This window comes from Chiloscyllium plagiosum, unplaced genomic scaffold (genome assembly GCF_037043375.1).
Source record: "Chiloscyllium plagiosum isolate Xiang-an unplaced genomic scaffold, Cpla_swu_hap1 HiC_scaffold_36, whole genome shotgun sequence".
Lineage (NCBI taxonomy): Eukaryota > Metazoa > Chordata > Chondrichthyes > Orectolobiformes > Hemiscylliidae > Chiloscyllium > Chiloscyllium plagiosum.
In genome coordinates, this window is record NW_028270174.1 from 4,189,474 (window position 1) to 4,202,973 (window position 13,500).

At 43.8% G+C, this 13,500-nt stretch overlaps 1 long non-coding RNA gene across 1 annotated transcript in view; it reads right to left on the reverse strand.

Moving 5' to 3' along the window:
* LOC148139888 (uncharacterized) overlaps positions 1–13,500 on the reverse strand; it is a 132,338-nt gene that overhangs the window by 13,520 nt on the left and 105,318 nt on the right. The window lies entirely within an intron of this gene.

Consider the following 13,500-nt stretch of genomic DNA (forward strand, 5'->3'; position numbering starts at 1 on the left):
TGACAGATGAAAGGGAGAGCTCACTTCCTCCTCAATTTTCCAACATGCTCCGACAACGCTCAACAAAAGGAATTTCATCCCTGATCATCAAAACGGCCTTTTCTAAAGTCCTGTAGAATTAATTCAGGGAACTCTAGATAAAAGCATTAGTTATTACCGTCAAAATGACAATTCATGGGGCAGACATCTAATCCAGAACTAGTTTATGACACATTTTCCACCATAGACAGTAATATTTATTTAGAGTTGAAGATTATATCCTAATAATCTTTCACTCCCAATTCACACGTTTCAATGTCTGACCAACAAACTGCAGACAGAGATAAAGTAGAGACTGACATATTCCATTCATTAAAAACACATTTGTCCATCTTGACCCCTTAACTTTTCAGAAAGGAATGTTTTGTTATAAATGACACGACCAAGAAATATCCACCAGCTTTCGGTTCTAGCTGATGGTGTAAGGGATGCGCTGTGGTCTGATTGGATATTGTCATCCAGTTTTAGCTTCCCAATACCCCCTCTCTCACAATCACTCCTTGTCCTTGTCAATTCTGTCACTGTCAGTACAGCCTTGAGATATCGCTGTCTCACTGGCTCTTTGTGGTTCGTACAACATTTAAAAGGCATTAGGACAGGTACATGAAAAAGCAACGTTTAAAGGGTTATGGGGCACAATGTAGGAAAGTGGGACTAGTTAAGTTTGGGAAACTTGGTTGACATGGATGAGTTGGACTGTAGTGTATGTTTCTGTGCTTTACGACTCAATGACTCTGAGGATCCAGATTTGCTCTGAAATCAGGACTCAGACCAATCCAATCAATCCAACTCACTCTTTCCTCAGAATCCCATCTTCCAATAACCTATCAGCCACTAAAACCTAGTCACAGAGTCACCTCAATCACAGCCTACACATGTCTCTGACATTTTGACACTTTTCACCTTATGAATGTTGATCAGCAACATGAGCCGTTAGCTCAGGCTTTTCCAGAAGACAATGATTTAATGGTAAAGCAGGAAAAGATCAGAAAATTAAACAATGAGTACAGGGACATTACCAAGTCACCCATGCTGGATGACTTAAGAGATAAAGTGAGTGCCCAATCATATACGTCGCTATGGGTAGCACGGTGGCTCAGTGGTTAGCACTGCTGCCTCACGGCGCTAGGGACCTGGGTTCGATTCCAACTTTGGGGTTTGCACATTCTCCCTGTGTCTGTATGGGTTTCCTTTGGGTGCTCCAGTTTCCTCCCACAGTTCAAAGATGTGCAGGTCAGGTGAATTGGCCATGCTAAATTGCCCATAGTGTCCAGGGATGTGTAGGCTAGGTGCATTAGACAGGGGTAAATATAGAGTAGGGGTATGTGTCTGGGTGGGTTACTGTCTGGATGGTCAGTGTGGACTTGTTGGGCCAAATGGCCAGTTTCCATATGGAAGGGATTCTACCTCCATCTCTACAGCATCGCCATTCTGCCCCATTTCAGCTCATGTGCTGCTGACATCTTTATCCATGTCTTTGTCATTTGTGGATTTATCTGTTTTAGGGTTCTCATGCTGATCCCCATGCTTTCACCACCTATAAACTCAGCTTCATTGGAAACCCTTTGAACAGAATACTCTCACACCAAGTCCTTATTCACCCAGTACCGCTAAACCAATTCACCCTCCCAGATTTGGACATCTCAAAGAGTCTCACAGCCAATGGTGTGCAGTCACTGTTAAAAACATAGAAAGATAAACAATTGGAGCAGGAGTAGGCCATTCAGCCTTTTGAGCCTGTTCCACATTCAATATGATCGTGGCTGATTATCCAACTCAGTCCCCTGTTACTGTTTTCTCCCCCATATACTTTGATCCCTTTAGCCCTAAGAACTGTACCATTCAATGTTTTGGGCTTAACCATTTTCAGCAGCAGATAATCCAACCGGCTCCCCACTCTCTGGGTGAAGACATTTCTCTTCATCTCAGTCCGAAATCCTGAGACTGTGACCCTCTGGTTCTGGACTCCTGGTCTTCGGGAACATCCTTCCTGTCTAGTCTTATTACAACTTTATACGTTTCTATAAGATCCCCCCTCTCCACATTCTCCTAAACTCCAGTGAATATAGTCTCTCTTCATACATCAGTCCTGCCAAGCCAGCAGTCAGTCTGGGAAACCTTCGCTGCACTCCCTCCATCACCAGAACATCCTTCCTCAGATAAGGAGACCCAAACTATACAGAATAATACTCCAGGGGTGGTCACACCCATGCCCCTGTAGAATTGCAGCTAGACATCCCTGCTCCTTTACCTGAATCCTCTTGCTATATAGTCCAATGTACCTTTTTCACTGCCCACTTACTTTCAACGACTGGCACATGAGGACACTACAGTCTCATTGCACCTTTCCATTTCCCAATCTATCGCCATTGAGGTTATAACATGCTTCATTGTCGCTCACTCAGGGGATAACCTCACATTTATGATAGTGCATCACAGGTCGGCCAGACTGGGTAAGGACAACAGACTTCCTTTCTTGAAGGGACATTAGCGAACTAGATGGGTTTTTAACAACAATGGTTTCTTGGTCACCATGAGGGCCAGGTTTAATTCTAGTTTTTTATTGAATTTCAATTTCACCACTTGCCATGCTGGGATTCATTAACCTTGGTTTAGAATATTAGTCTGAGGCTTTGGATTATAACAGTGAAGATTAGCACTGTCAGCACATCGTCACTGACCAGAATTCATTCACAATAGTCTGGAAATAACACCGCCCTCTGGGACAGTATTTGGGCCAATGATGCTGGTGGGTGCTGGAAGTGATAGGGATCTCTGTCGCCACCAGCCGAGAACAAGAGTCTTGGCAAAGATTAGTTCATTTGTGGTTCCCTATTACAGTGACTAAGTCATAACTGCAATGATACAACATGCCACAAATAGATCACCACCAACAACAACAAATTGCATTGATAAAGCAACTCCAACACACTTCATTGGATCCTTATCAAACCACATCAGGAAGTACTCTGAGCCAAGAGCTTGGTCAAAGGGATTGATTGTAAAGGGATAAAGGAAAGTGAGGTGGACAGGTCTACGTGCTACTCAAGACACCAGAGTTGGGAATGTGCCAAGATTTTGAAGGCTGTGAGTGTTGGGTGAGGTTACAGACATCATGAGGTGGAGAGATATAAATCATTGATGGTACAGAGCAAGCCCACTAAGTCCATGATGGTTCCCTGTGGGGCGATTGCATTTCCCCCCGTCGTTCCTCGGAGCTCTGTAAGTTACTCATTCGAGAGCTCCATCTGATTTCCTCGTGAACCCATCAATTATTCCCATTTCCATCACCCTTGGGACATCATTCCCAATCACTACATGATGAGGTTTGTATATCTCTGTACCTCTTGCCCAAAATTTTAAATCTGGATCCCCCAGCCCTCGCATCATCAGCTAATGGATTGTAGCACAGTCGTAGTGTCCCTATCTCTGAACCGGGAAGCCTGGATTCAAGTCCCACCTACTCCAGAAGTGTGTACTAACATCTCTGAACAGGACGATTAGGAAACAAAGAGTCTGTCTCAAAACTGTCATGATCTTGCATCTTCCGTCAATCTCCCAGCCACTTGCTCCTGCTACAATAACAGCTCAGCATCCGAGGACAGGCAAAATCGTGCCTGTCCTCGGATGCTGCCTGAATTGCTGTGCTCTTCCAGCACCACTGATCCAGAATCTGGTTTCCAGCATCTGCAGTCATTGTTTTTACCACAATAACAGCTCAGCCTCTCTGGTCTAATCTTGTCACTAAAATTCCCCTATCCTTGGGATAAACCTCCTCTGCATTCTCTCAAGGGTCTTCATGTCCCTCCTAAGGTGTGGTGATCAGAAATGGGCATGATATTTTAGGAGGGGTCTAGCCAGAAGTTTAGAAAGATTTCACTCAACCTCCTGCATTCTGTGAGCAGGTTTAGAATTGTAAAAGTCACGATGTTATCAGACCGGGTGTCAATGTCAGTCAGTGAGCGAGGTAACAATTGAACAACATGGGTTACAAAGTTCAGGTCTCCATTTATATAAAGGATGTGGAGACACTGGACGAGGCACAAAATAAACTTTATGAGGTTGATACATAACAAAAAGAATCAAACACTGAAGATTGAACACTTTGGGAACCATTTATCCATAAAAGAGAAAGCTGAAGAATGACCTGATAGTGTCGTTAAACTATGAAAGGGCCCAACAGCTTTGACATCGACAGGATTGTTTAATTTGTGAGAGAGACTAAAATATGGCTCATCACCAAAAGATAGTCATTAATAAAACATAGAATCGTAGAATCTCTACAGCGTGGAAACAGGCCATTCAGCCCATCAAGTCCACATCAACTTTCCCAAGAGCATCCCACCCAAACTCAACTTCCTTACCCTATCTCTGTAACCCTGCATTTCCTACGACTAATCCACATAACCTGCACATCTTTGGATTGTGGGAGGGAACAGGAGCACCCAGAGGAAACCCACACAGAAACGGGGAGAATGTGCAAACTCTACACAGACAGACAATTCTGGCCTGAAATTCAAGGGAAACTTTCAAAGTGTGGTGAAAATGTTTTATACACTCTCACAGTCAGTGGTGGAAGTGTACAGTGCAGACACTCTCCAGTGTAAGGTACACTGTATATAAGGAGGAGGAGGATAGAAAGATCTTCTGAAGAGATGAGATAAAGACATGGTAGGAGGAGGTGCGTGTGGAGTAGTCAGGCCGAATGGCCTGTTTATATGGTGCAAATTCTACGTGAAATGTTAACACTTGAAACTCCTAAGAAGTCATATTTCAGCTGGCTTAGATAATACAGAGGAGAAAATGAGGACTGCATTTGTTGGAGATCAGAGCTGAAAAATGTGTTGCTGGAAAAGCGCAGCAGGTCAGGCAGCATCCAAGGAGCAGGAGAATCGATGTTTCGGGCATAAGCCCTTCTTTAGGCATAAGCCCTTCCTGAAGAAGGGCTTATGCCCGAAACGTCGATTCTCCTGCTCCTTGGATGCTGCCTGACCTGCTGCGCTTTTCCAGCAACACATTTTTCAACTTAGATAATACAGAGTTGAGCTCATTATAAATGTAGGAAGAGTGAATAACTCATTATGGCCATAATCACAATATTGGTCATCTGAGTGTTGCTAAAGAAATTCACTATGACATCTCCACAAACATGGACAAAAGAGAAACAGAAATATATTTTATCTTTTCAGCAAGTTTAAAATGTTCACTAAAAAAAGGACAATATTTGAAAACAAATTAATATATAAACACTTTTGAGGAATGGTCACTGGACCGGAAACATTAACTCTAGTTTCTCTCCACAGATGTTGCCAGACCTGCTGAGCTTTTCCAGCAATTTCTGTTTTTGTTTCTGATTTACAGCATCCGCAGTTCTTTTTGGTTTTTAATGTATAAACAGGGTTTGGTGACAGCATTAATTGCGTTGTCTAAAGGTATAATACTGAGCAGTTCCTTACGTACCACCCACTATGATGGTGTCACCTGGACTTGTTGTGCAGAACAGTTTTGAATCTCGAACATCAATGTCCTATTCTCTGTAAAAGATCTACCTTACTAATGTTACCTGTAACTAGCTGTTAACATGTAATAAACAACCTGTTAATGACGAAAGCTGCTTCTAGTTAGGCCAGGGCATGGTTTTCTCTCCCACACTAGATCATGCTGTCCCTGTAGATCCCTGTCGATCCTGTAGATTCTTACACTTTCGGGAGAATGGTAGCAGCAGAACTATCCCACGGTAATGTACATACAACAAACAAAAATCAGAAACTAGTACAGTATGAGGTCATTCAGCCCATCAAGTCTCTCTTGGCTTTTTTCCGAGGCTAATCTAGTTAGTCCCACTCCCTGACATTTTCCCCACATCCCAGTAAATTATTTCCCCTGAGGTAGTGCTCCAATTCCATTTCAGGTTTATTTTTGAATCTGTATAAGGCAGTGCATTCCATAACCGCTCGCTGCCTAACCCTAACTCCATCACAGGTTTTTCCCAATGTCTACCTGACTCTTTTGTCAATTATCCAATATTTTAGCTGTTTGAATATCAACCCTTCAGCAACTGGAGACAATGTCACTTTATTTACTCTATCACAACATGTCATGGTTTGAACCACCTCCCCATAACCTTCTCTACTCTAAGGATAGGAATCCCAGCTTCTTCAGTCTCTCCACATTCTGTAAGTCTGATTGTAGGCTGAATTGGGTAATAGACTGGTTCACAGCAAAGAGTCAGGAAGGAGTTGTTGTATTTTTAAAAGTAAGTTACTAAAACTCATTGCAAGTTGTGTTTACACTGTTGCTTTATTCAAACAGCAGGGAATTCTATTTGCAGATGGATCAACACCAGGAGGTGTGTACAGAGTGAGTTTGTGGAGTTGTACCCAGTTGGGGATGACAAAGGACCATCAGCCTGACAACAACTATCTGGTTGGCTCCTGGGGAGCTGACAGCTTGTGGGTGTGAACGATGTAGGGGGAAGCTTTTGGACTCCTGTAAAGGGCGGATGGTGGGTTTTATCTCTGATAAAAGAACCAAAGCCTGAGGGAACTCGTTTTACTTTCCTCACCAGTCACTATAAATTGTGGCCTTTAACCAGTAACTAAGGAACTTGGTTGTTAATGTAACTAATTGCCTGTGACTCCTGTGAAGAGTGATAAGGACCTGGAGAAACGAGACTGAAGAACTGCAGGTCCTGACAAGAAAGAGGATCATCTCAGAGAACCCTGTGGACGAGTGCCATTGAACTGCCTTCCCCAGTTTTACTTCCCTCCACCCCATGTCACCAATGTTTTTCACTGTATACATGTGCAGTTTTATAAGGGGGTAGAGGGTAGAGCTTTAACTGGCAGACTTAGATGTTGGCAGTTCTTAATTGTTTACTTGTGGTTAGAATTGCTGTATTTGTAATAACCAGTAACTGTTATTAAATATGGAAACTCAATCCCTGATTTCTGTTAGGAGAAAGTGAGGACTGCAGATGCTGGAGATCAGAGCTGAAAATGTGTTGCTGGAAAAGCGCAGCAGGTCAGGCAGCATCCAAGGAGCAGGAGAATCGATGTTTCGGGCATGAGCCCTGATCTCTGTTAGCTTGGGTCTAATCAGGGAATTTGACCAAATCTGGAGACTCTGGGAATAGTGTGGTTTGATTTTCCAGCTCACTCCCCCAGTGAGGAGTGACACATTCAAAATTGTAACTTTAATTCTGACTTTTTAAAAAAGAATGTACTGACACGAAGATTACTGACATGGCAACAGGACTGCACTTGTGCCCGAGTGCAAGGTGCCCGTGGGTGTCTCCTGGCAGGAGCTGAGACTGTAGGGCATGTGGTATGACCCTCAGAGGATGGGCATCACACCCACAGTGATGACATCAAACAGCTCCCTTCCTTCCACTGAGTGCTTACACGCAAATAACTTTCACCACATTCCTGAGTTTTGAAACAGAGAGGAAGGTGGGTGCAATGCTTTATTTTCTTTGGCATTAGATTTGACAATTTGTCCAGTAATTAGCATTTTAATTAAATCAATAATTCACTCTCCCCCAACAGTGTCAGCTCTGCTAAGATCAACCCAAAGCAGCGATCGTGTGAAATTCCTCACTCTCCTATCTTCAGCATGGTGGTGCTTAATACATTCTTCCCAACAACTTTGTACGTTGTACGTTTAATACAGCACAATGATCCACGGTGATTCACAGGAACACTGGCAAAACCAAACTGAACTCTGAGAGACACGCAACAAAATACAACAGGTGATTTAAAAACTCGCTAAAGGCTAGGTTGTAGGGGGCATCTCAAAAGAAGGAGCTACAGATGGTGAGGGTCAAGGAGGGAGTTGCAGATGGTCTAGCTGAAGGTATGGCCACCAGCAATGGAACCATTGAAATGAGGAGGGGGAGGGACAAAAGGGCAGAACGGGGTGAGTGGGGGTGGGGTGTGTGAGTGCTGCCTTGGAGGGTTACAGGGGACTGGAGGAGATAAAATGTCAACAGTTTGAAATGTGGATTCACCATCAACATTGACACTATCTTCAAATACATTAGTCAGACCAGTCCAAAAGCTAGTAAAACAAGCATCAGCTATAAAATGGCTCTTGGATATCCACAGGTACCACAAATAAACTTTATAATAGTGGCACCTCACTGCACCTGGGATTGTCTGGCACTTGTTATGAACGTGTTGTTCTGGGGTGCTCTGGGTAAATTCAGTACCATCAACCTTTCATATTGGTATTAGTCTTTGACGTCCTGATACCAGATGAGGAAGGATAGCAACCCAAAGTGTTTGGCAGAAGAGACATTTGAGTATGTTTGTTACATAGTACTTAGTAGCTAGTTACGTTCGTTCTGGCTTTCATGTTAGATCTCAGGTTAGAATTGGCTACATAGACATAGCAGTTACAACAATCCTGGAGCTCTTGTATGCATGCACCCCTCTCCATGACAGCCCTTTATATCCTGATGGGTTGATCTTGTAATGTGATGTCAGTTAACCCTTTCAATCCTAACTGCCTTTTAGGATAATTCACCAACAATGTGTACCTCACCCCCACCCCTGACCTACTCAAACATTTGCCAGGTTAGACCATTGTAAACCATAATTCAGCAGCTTCTGCCTCTGGTTCATGAGGTTGAGGGTTCAAGTCACACTCTGCAGCCTTCTCCCTTGTAAATGACATTTCATTAAGTGAAGTGATCAAACTCTTCATTTCATTTTTCTCTTGTGTAGAATTTTATTCCCAAACAATCGAAATAAAAGGATCCATCTCAATTTCCCTGTGGGATTTCACTGAATGGAGGCAATCATCTAACACTATCTACACTGTTCACCTCAATACCCAGGCCTGTGTAAACGAATGTTTTGAGGAAGATTATTTTGGTTTTAGATGAAGTTCAGAGATCCACTCTTGAGACAGAAAATTGACAAGTCAGGCCCAAGCCCCACTTCAGAAAGTGGTGCACAAAACTCCAGGGCAGGGTTGGAGACATATTACGTTGTTAGAGGGTCTGTTTTCTGGATAAGATGTTAATTCAAGGTTCCCACCCAGTTCCTGTAAAATATAAAAGATCCATGCACTATTCCAAAGAAGAGCCGGAGAGTTCTTTGCCAAATACACATCTCCCTTAACAAACATCGATGCAAAAAATATTGGCTGGCTCATTATCACATTGTTGCTTGTATAATGTTGCTGTGCACAAATCAGCTACCAAGTTAACGTACTGGATTGTTAAGGGGTGTGGCAGGGTCAACACTGAGAAGAAGTTTCCCTTCATAGGAGAGTCTAGGACCAGACAGTATAGTCTCCGAATAAAAGGGCCTCAATTTAGGATTGAGATAAGGAGAAATTCCTTCTAGGAACTCCTGGCCACACAGAGCTGTGGGGGCAGAGTTTTTGTGTATATTTAGGGTAGATAGATTCCCAGTCAGAGAAGCAAGATTAACAGGGAAAGGACAGAGAAGTGAACATGAGGAATGTCAGATCAGCCGTGATCCTATTGATTGGCTGAGCAGGCTCGAGGGGCCGAATGGTCAACTCCTGTCTCTATTTCTTCCCGTCATATGGTCTAAATTTCTTAAATTACAACAGTGAGTCCACTTCAAAAGGACGCTTAATTGATGCCAAGTTCTCGGACTTTCTGAGGCCATGAAATACCTTCTAAAGATGTGAGACTCCTGAAGGAAGATTCAGCTCCCATCAAATGCCAGTCCAAGAGGCCACAAGAAATATGGGTGACCTCAAAATCATGGTGGCTGTGAAAGTTCCGCACAGATTGTGACCCCTAGAGTTCTGTTTCTTAATTAAATTATTTTGGTTTTCCTATCCTTCAACATCTCTTCTCCCTTCATTTCCACTGTCCACCAAGCCCATTTGCTGAAGGTTAACCATGATCCTTCAGAGGCTCCAGCCGTGAGTCACAGTTAACATTCCCATCATTCTATCTTACTTTATGAAGTGCAAGGGACCGCTCAGTTGGCTGGACGGCTGGCTTGCAATCCAGCGTGAAGGACTCTCCTTCTCAAACTCTCCCCTCGCCTGAGTTGAGGTGATCCTCAGGTTAAACCACCACCAGTCAGCTCTCACTAATGAGACAGCAACCCATGGTTGGGTAGGAATATGGTGACTTCACCATTTTAGGATTGCAAAGCACTTTAAGACATCTAGTGGTTGTGTAAAGTGCTACAGAAACTTTCTGTTTCTCTTTGTCTTTCACAACATCAGAAAAAGATCATGTATTACATCAAATTGTTGGGCCTGTCCTCATTGGAGCCCAGAGAAATGGAAGGGGATCTGATTGAAACATTTAGGACTTTGAGGGGGTTTGACAGAGTAGAGCTTCCTTTCATGGGGGAGTCTAGGAATGAGGGGAATCGTTTAAAAATTCTCCCATTCAAAACTGAGAAGAGTTTTTTCATAGGGTCATCATGTTTGGAATTCTATACCACAGTGGGCCACTGATTGTATCCGAGGCTGAGTTAGACTGGTTTTTGATTGACTACGGAGATAATAGTCACAGCAGGAAGTGGAGATGAGATTGACATCAGCTTGGCCATAATGATATTGAACAGCAGAGGAGGCTCAATGGGCCAAATAGCCTACATTTATGCTCCACTTTCTGTTAGTGACAGACCATTCAGCCCAAATGGTCCACATTGGTGTTTACACTCCATACGTATGTCCTCTCTCCTCCACTCTTCATCTCACCTTATCATCATTTCCTACTCCTATCATTGTCAAATGCTAAAGCACCTTCTTTCTGATCCATATGGATGCTGGGCACCTCCACCACTTCCTTTGGGAGTGAGTTCCCCCTTCTCCCCACTGTCAGGATAGAGGAACTTCTCCTGAATTTCCAACTGGATCTATTCATGTCTTTTATTGATGGCCCCATTAGTTGTAGAGCCAGCCACAACTGGAATAATCTTCTAATTGTCTACCCTCTGACACGATAGGCTTGACTGAACTTTCCTTTTTCCCCATTACACTGAATGCTCCCTTTGTGTCGACATGGGTTGGATAGGGCTTGTTTTCATTTTAAGGAGACTATGAGTTGAATTCAATTCTAATTCTGCCATTTAGAACATGAACTCTAAATGTCAAAACACATGCCTGGTATTTGGCTGTGACAGAGTTCATTTCCCAGAGTTTCAGTGACTCCATTCACTGGATACCAACAAGCAAGAAGCATCAATAATGAAACCCAACTTGAGTGTCCTTCAGTTACCTCACCAAGGAAACCCCGCAGCCAAATGTGCATGCCCTCACAGAATCAGCATCTCCCCCCACACTCACACACTTGGCTTTGCTGATTATGTTTGTTTAATCAATGGACCATAATGGAGCGAGGGTACAGTGGTCTTCTCAATATCAAAATGGGAGACTCAAGCATGTAAGGAAATCCCTTTCTGTTACTCTTCTGATTGTCGTTTTTCTTTTGAGAAATAAAGTCTCCCAGTTGAGGTCTGCTCTATGTTCTATATTTTACATAAATGTATGTTGGCAGCATGAGGCACATTGAAAATAACAGTGACCCTCCACTAGCCACAATGTATAGCTCCTTAAACAGGCCATGACTGAGGGAGTCAGAGATTTTACAGCATGAAAAGAGACCCTTTGGCCCATCATGTCCATTCCAGTCATTGAGTATTAATCTATTGTAATCCCATTGTCCAGCACTTGGCTCATAGCCATGTTCACTTCAAGTAATCCTGGAGGTTCGACCTCCTGTTGAATCTGCACAGCACCCTCTCGAGTACAATTACATCCCTGCCAACGTGTGGTGACCAGAACTGCACACATTCAGTGTTTACTCCCTTGCCTTGTTAATCCTCCCAAAATGCATCACCCCGCCCCCCCCATTTTCCAATGTTAAATTCCATTTGCCACTGTCCAGCCCATTGGACCAGCCTGTCTACAGTCATCCTGTTGTCAAAGGCTTTCATCCTCTCTTCTCACCGCACCACTGATCTCCACGTCATCTCTGATCAATCCCTTTGATTGGAATCTGCTGCGTGAGGTCTGATCTCCCATTGGGAGCCGCTAATCATTTGTCCTGGATACTGCTCACTTTGTTGTAGTGCTCAAAGTGGTTGCTGGGTTTTCTATATTACATGTTGAGGTCTCTGGGGATGGTGAGAAAGGGGTGCTACTAAAATGCAGGACTTCCCTTCTCCTTTTTTCTGACTTTCCCTAATCCAGTAGCTCCTGACACCTCTCTGTGACAGGGAGCCAACACCACTAACTTCATCACTGTGCACCTAGATCTGGGAGAGAGGATCTGCTTCATTCCCAGGCACTGGCTCGATGGAGTTGATGTTAGTGTTGCGTGCCTGAGGTCTCCAACAGTCTCCATGCAGATACCAGCCTCCTCACTGTCCCATTGACCACTGTATTCTGTCGTGCCTCACAGCTCCACCCGTTCTTCAACTCACCCAGGCTCCTCAGACAGCACCTTCCAAACCCATGACCACTTCCATCTCGAAGGACAAGGGCAGCAGATACATGGAAACACCACCCTCTACAAGTTCCCCTCCAAGCCACTCACCATCCTGACTTGGAAGTATATCATCGTTCCTTCACTGTCACTGGGTCACAATTGTGGAACTCCCTCCCTAAGGGCATTGTGAGTCACCTACAGCACATGGACTGCAGTGGTTCAAGAAGGCAGCTCACCCCCACCTTCTCAGGGGGGCAACAAGGGACAGGCAATAAATGCTGGACCCAACCAGTGACACTCATGTCCCACAAGTGAATAAAAAATAAATAGCTGCTGCCTAAATGCTGTCAATCTGCCTTTAAATTAACTTTGCTGTCTACATTACCATTCATTGAATATTTTCTGATGGGTTTTCTCTATCAGTGTACCACACGTTCTGATTAGCTGTGAGGGTAATCCCTGGTGTTGTGTTGGCAGAAATCATCCTAGACTCAAAAGGTTAGCTTGCTCTGTCTCCCTGGATGCTGCCTGACCCGCTGTGATCTCCAGCATCTGCAGCAACTTGCTGTCCAGAATGAGACGATCCTGGGATTCTAGAAAGTTCGACAGCGCCACCAGGAGGAACCCGCCATTGGCAGCTGAGTTTCTCGTCTTAATTCCCATTAAAACATAAAACAAAAGCAGAAAGTACTGGGGGAAACTGGGGAGATTTTGCAGAGTTTGAGATGAGAGGATCAGAGTTAATGTTTCGGGACTTTTCTTTGGAATCTGAGCTTGTTGTTCTCTCTCTGTTTCCAGTTACTGCATCACCAGCCGAAATGCCACACACAGCAAGTCCCACTGATTCCTATTGATTTGATTTGATTAATTATTGTCACATGTACCAAGGTACAGTAAAACATAGAACATAGAACATAGAAAAGTACAGCACAGAACAGGCCCTTCAGCATATGATGTTGTGCCGAGGACTAATCCTAATGTAAAATAAAATAACCTAACCTACGCACCCTCAACTCACTGCTATCCAT